We start from the raw sequence: 6,192 nt of genomic DNA on the forward strand, positions 1-6,192 counted from the left end.
GAGCGAGGAGGAGGAGAGTGAGCCTCTTCCTGACCTTCTTGCGGCTCAGGAGAAGGATGGTTCAGTGGAGGGAGTTGTCCTCTCCCCATCCTTGACCCCAGAACAACAGAGGGACTGCCGCCAGGTATTGGCGCAGCACGCCTCGTTGTTCTCCCTCACGCCTGCAATTACACATCTGTGTACCCATGATGTGGACACAGGGGACAGTCCGCCAGTAAAAACCAAGTCTTACCGGCTGTCCGAGAAAGTGAAAAACAGCATCCAGGGTGAGGTGACCAAAATGCTGGAGCTGGGGGTGATCGAACCCTCCAGCAGCCGTGGGCAAGTCCGGTCGTGCTGGTGCCGAAAGCGGCCCCACCGGGCACCACACCAGAACTTCGGTTCTGTGTGGACTATCGGGGGTTGAACTCTGTCACCTAGACAGATGCTCACCCGATCCCATGGGCAGACGAGCTGATTGACCGGCTGGGAGCAGCCAAGTACCTCAGTACCATCGACTTGACATCCGGGTACTGGCAGATTGCCATGGCCGATGGAGCGAAGGAGAAAACAGCGTTCTCCACCCCCGAGGGCCACTTCCAATTTCGAGTGATGCCCTTTGGGCTCAAGAATGCTCCAGCCACCTTCCAGCGGTTGGTGAACCAGGTGCTATCTGGCCTGGAGTCCTTCTCAGCGGCGTACCTGGATGACATAGCTGTCTTTAGTAGCACCTGGGAGGACCATCTGCAGTATCTCCAGGAGGTGCTGCAGGCTTTGCAACGTGCTGGCCTCACCATCAAGGCTAGCAAGGGCCAGATTGGACAGGGATCTGTCGTCTACCTGGGACACCTGGTGGGCGGGGGTAAGGTGCAGCCCTTCCAGGCCAAAATTGAGACCATCATGGCCCGGGAGCCCCCCAAGACTCAGACTGAGGTCCGAGCTTTCCTCGGCCTCACTGGCTACTACCGCAGGTTCGTCAAGGGATATGGCACCATCGTGGCCCCCTTAACCGAGTTGACGTCCAAAAAGCAGCCACACAAGGTGATCTGGACGGCTGCTTGCCAGGAGGCATTTGAAACACTGAAGCGCGCGATATGCACCGCTCCGGTGCTGGCCACTCCGGACTTCCAAAAAGAATTCATCGTGCAGACAGATGCCTCACAGCATGGCGTAGGCGCCGTGCTATCGCAACTCAACGATGATGGCCAAGACCAACCTGTGGCCTTCATCTCCCGAAGACTCCTCCCTCGGGAACAGCGATGGAGTACCATCGAGCGAGAAGCCTTCGCTGTGGTCTGGGCCTTGAAGAAGCTGAGGCCATGCCTTTTTGGCTCTCACTTCCTAATTCAAACCGGCCACTGTCCCCTTCGCTGGCTCATGCAGATGAGAGGCGAAAATCCCAAGTTGCTAAGGTGGTCCATTTCCCTACAGGGGATGGACTTTAGGGTGGAACATCGGCCCGGAGCTGACCACGCCAATGCTGACGGTCTCTCCCGGTTTTTCCGCCTTAGCGACGAGAACTCCCTAGAGGTTGGGTAGCTCTCCCCTCTTTCGGCTGGGGGGGACGCATGTTAGGCCTGTCAGCCCTAGGGTGGTCTTTCCCTATTTTTTTCGCCCTTGCCTCATTTTTCCCATCTTTTGTTGTTGGCCCTTAGGTCTTCGGGCACCTTTTCATGGCTAATCCATGTTAGGGTGCAGGTGCTCTCTACTACAAACATGGCTGCCACTGGCCCCTGCTACTGCAGCGTGGTCTTTTAGTGTAGCACCCTAGTTGCCAGGAGCTGGCTGGGACCCCATACATTGTTGCAATGCCAGCCTGCCATCCCCTGTCCATAGGCAGAGTGGGGATGCTCCTGGTACCTTCCAGGAGAAAGGCGGAGCCTATTTTTGCCGCCTTAGAGAGTGGTCACCTGACCTGGGCATACTTAAGCAAGGGAGGGAACTTATTTTAGTCAGTTGGGGGATCACTGGCCTGGGGAACCCACGCAGGAGATTTAGGCGGGAGGGCCTAGTCAGGAACTTATGCCACTGGGAGTGACAGGATTTAGGTGCCGCCTCTTAAGCTGAGTGAGGTATCCTAGACTAGCCCCCTGATCTGGCCCAGCGGTAGGGGACCCCAGGGTCCATCATCAGTGACCTGAGGAAACTTAACCAGCCTCCAACTCAAGCCCCCCCCTCTTCAAGAAATCACCTCATAAGGGCGCAGACCCATCCAAGCGCCGAGAAGACTACTTGCCCTTCAACCAGAGACTACTGGGGGATCGACCAGGTACTGGACTGTGCTGCCCTGCGCACTCCCTGCCTCCATCTGGGCCTATTTTGCCCTGCCTGTCTCCCCCTGACTGACTTGCTCTGCTTTCCATCCTGCCTGCACTACTTGCTGCATAGCTTGAAAAGCACTGTAACTTGTCCCCTTGTCTAGCGCTGTATCAGAGACTACCTGCCCTGTCAAGAACTGCTGTAAAGTGCCCCTCAAGCGCTTGACTGCCCTCACGCTGATGCCCCGTGGGAACGCTGACTAAAACTGCCCCAGTAGCGCTTTGAAAACCCCTGACGCTAGACCCCTTGGGAGAGCGCTGTAACGCCCACCTCGAGCGCTCACCTGACTGGGCACGGTGGGTGCGGTACTTTGCCCCCGGGCGGCCCCCAGTGCCAGGAGAGGGCCGCCCTTGCATCTGGAGGAGTGAGGACGAGAAGGCGCTGTTTTCCGGCGTATCCTGGGCCTTGGCGCTCCAGTGAAGCCTACGCCATCATCTTGCCCCCCACGGCGGCCCCCGTATGCCAGGAGAGGGCCGCCGCACCAAGCACACTAGGCCGTGCTGGGCCTGAAGCCATCCCCTGCCCGTATCACGTGACGGGGAGCGCCGCTGCGTCACCGGCCACGCCCCCGCCAAAGCCGCGCAGCCAATGGCCGCCCACACCGTGCCTTCTGCATCGAGGCCCGGCACCCGGGGAAGCCTCGACTCGTCGCGGAGGGGGCCGCGGAGCACAAGAGCCCCCTCCGATCTGCCCCCAAACGCTGGTCCTGCCTCGCCCCTGGCGCCGGTGCTCCACAGCCGTTCCTGCACCGCGCTAGGCCGAGTGAGGCCCCGGGAGGGCTGGAGCCCCTACCCCCGCCCCAGAGTCCACACAAGGGCCCCGGAGGGCTGAAGACAGCAGGTAACCCCCGGGGAGGAGGGCGGAAGGCCGGACAAGGCCCAGAGTTCGCCCCTTCCCTGGGGAGAACTGAGACTGGGCCCCGTTGGCCCCAATGTGCCTCTCATGACTGTGAGGCCTCGGTTAAACTTCAAGCTTACTCAGTGCAGATTGACTGTGCATGCCTGAAGTCAGGCTCATTCTAGATTAACGGTGCACGTCTGTTTACCTGCTTTAAGCCTGCTAATTGAGCTGTGGATTATTGCCCTGTACTGAATTTCTTGCAGGGGCGGGCTTCTGTGAGTATCTATGGGGATGTGCTATGTTACTGATTGGTTTACCCCTTCGCTATTTCAATGAAATGGTTACCTGTATAGAACGGTTTATATTTGCAAGATGAAATGTTCATGACTGCTTCCTGAAATGCCCGCTCATGGTTCATGAAAGTACCTCTTTGCCTGCTGAATGGTTTATTGCCGCAGGCTGTGTTATTTGATGATTTGCTACGGTTGCTCACATGATGAAAATGCTTTAATGAAATATTCTAGGAAATGTTGATGAATTGATTACCCTGACTTGAATTCTATATAAAAGATATTGATTTTTGATCAAAAGTAATGGTGTGGTCTCCATTATTGCACCCACTTATTGTCTCAGTGGTGAAGAACCGGGCTTTTTAGTACCCAGCGGCGCCAGGGGCACGCCCAAAGTCTTCGGGTTCACCTGTCTTAGAATACAGAGACACGAGATACTTCTTGGTGGCGTCAAAGATCGAATTTATTGGCTGCAACCAGAAACAGAGGTCCATGAAGGACAACACCGCGTATATTCGTAGGAGACTGCTCAAATTTGCAAAAACGAGTCATCCCTTTTATGCCAAAAACCCACATTCTGGACAAACACCCATTATTTTCAATTTGTCCAATCATAGGCATTATTACAGAAGGTATCACAAACCCACTTTTCAGTTGTTCAGCCCACCATCAAATATACAGAAATGCCCAACTTCCTTCTTACATAAGTCGGACAGTACCCATAATAAAAGGACCACAACCCATGTCATAAAAGAGGCCATAAAGGAAGAAACAGATACAGAGCAAGATAAGGGATGCATGTGTATTTATCAAACTGTACAATGTCCTGTGCTCTGATCCTTAATCTTGATCAGCTAAAGGGCAAGGAACTGGTTCAGCAAGGTCAGCTTCAGGCAACGAGGTCAGTTCACTTGGTTCATCCAAAAGTCAGCACGAACTCGGGCCGACGTGTACGTGTACCAAGGACTCGTTTGGCTGCAGTCGACGGCCTATGTGAGGGCAACCAAAAAATGGCTGCCATGCACAAAATGGAACCCATGGTCCGGAACGAAATCTCCAAATACATAGTGAATCTGTAGGTCTAGCATGACGAGATAACTCGTACTTGCCGAACTCACTAGTTACGGTTTGCTACTATCAAATTCGTAACGAAACCATGCTATTTATAAAACAGGTTCAGAATTCACGGAACCACAGTGGATGAGTGTGTTGAGTAGCTACTTTACACGTAAGCCCCTGGTTGCCTTCCTGCTTGAGCCAAGCTACCCCCCCGAGTACTGGCGGTCCCAGTTCTTACAGACCGCAAGACCCGGACATTAGGTAGAAAGTAGACAATGACCTTGATCGATATTCCTTAATTACAGTTAGACATACGTCCAAATATCTTAAATATGGCGAGTTCCTTGTTTGGGAATGTTTCCTGCATTGTCCAACTCAGTTATGATGGCAATACGGTTCTATGCTAGATGACCAGTTCACTGAGATGAACAAAACCTAGCTAACGAAGGCCCCGTGAACGCCCACATTCAATTACAGGTCAGGAGGCTTCAGATTATGCTTCTCTTATCTTTACTGCAAAACACAGCAGCCAATGAAAACACATATTTTCTTGTATAAACAACTACATTGCCCATGATGCACACATATAAGCCACGCCTCCATAGTCCATAAGAACCCTCTGCATGGTCCCATCACCCTCTTAAGTGCACCTTTAATGTACTCTCACTCTGCTATGTATTTATTGGAGTTTGACTGATTTTCCCTTTGGGCCGAGTCCTGTTGTTATTATTGTGTATTGACATGTGTAGTCGCTTGGTTGCAGGCAGGGACTTGTGTTTTTGTAGGGGAGAGCGCTCCGACTTTGGCGCGTTGCACGGCCCCGTGTTGGGGTTTAAATGAGCTTTTGTTGGTTCCCGATTCCTACCTCTAGACGCAACGCTGCAGGTCGCTGGTATCAACGGTCTTTGGCCGGGCAGATCGGTAACCGGCTTCCACAGAGAGCCTTCGTCCCCGGTTTTTCCTTCTCCCCGATCGGCGCGCTCAATGCGCAGGCGCCTGGGCTTACCTGATCACCCTTCTTGACGCCGCAAGCGCCGGGTGGCTCTCGGCCGACGTGCGCTCCCCAACGCACGCATTTGGGCCGCTCTTGGGCTCCTCTTGGGTGCGTTTGGGCGGCGCGCCTCGTTGCGAATTCCCAGGCTCAACTGACACTCACTCATAGCGGTTTTACCGGTCTGTTCAGAATCGCCTGCGAGGTTGTTAAAATCGGAGCCATTGGAGTGCGCACACGCTCCTGGAATACATTATATTGGCACAGGTCACTGACCTCTTGATTACAGCTTTGCTGAGGGGGTTTATTTGGCAAACTTTATTTGGCAAACTTTATATTTTATTGATTGGTGTGCAGGTGGGCTGACCCCCACCCCCCCATTACTCCTTCTGGTGGTAGTATTTCCAGTTTGTACAAGTGTTTAGTAGTACTCCACCTGTAGTTATGGATGACTGGGTGAAATATCCCAATGAGGATGAGGAGGAGGTATATGAAGAGCAGCAGGAGGCTGTTATGGAGGATTCCCTTGTAAAGGCTCTGGACGCCTTGGTCCAATCCTCTGTCAATAGGTCAATAGAGAGTACGGTTCCCCAGACCGTCCATCAAGCTCTGACGGCAGCCCTTCGTCCTATTAAAAAACAATTGGAGAGTTTCGCCAAGCATCATGGCTATGGCAGAGAGCCGCAGAGGAAGAAGTCTGAAGCTTCGGCTTCT

This window comes from Lissotriton helveticus, chromosome 6 (genome assembly GCF_964261635.1).
Source record: "Lissotriton helveticus chromosome 6, aLisHel1.1, whole genome shotgun sequence".
In the NCBI taxonomy this organism is placed as follows: Eukaryota; Metazoa; Chordata; class Amphibia; order Caudata; family Salamandridae; genus Lissotriton; species Lissotriton helveticus.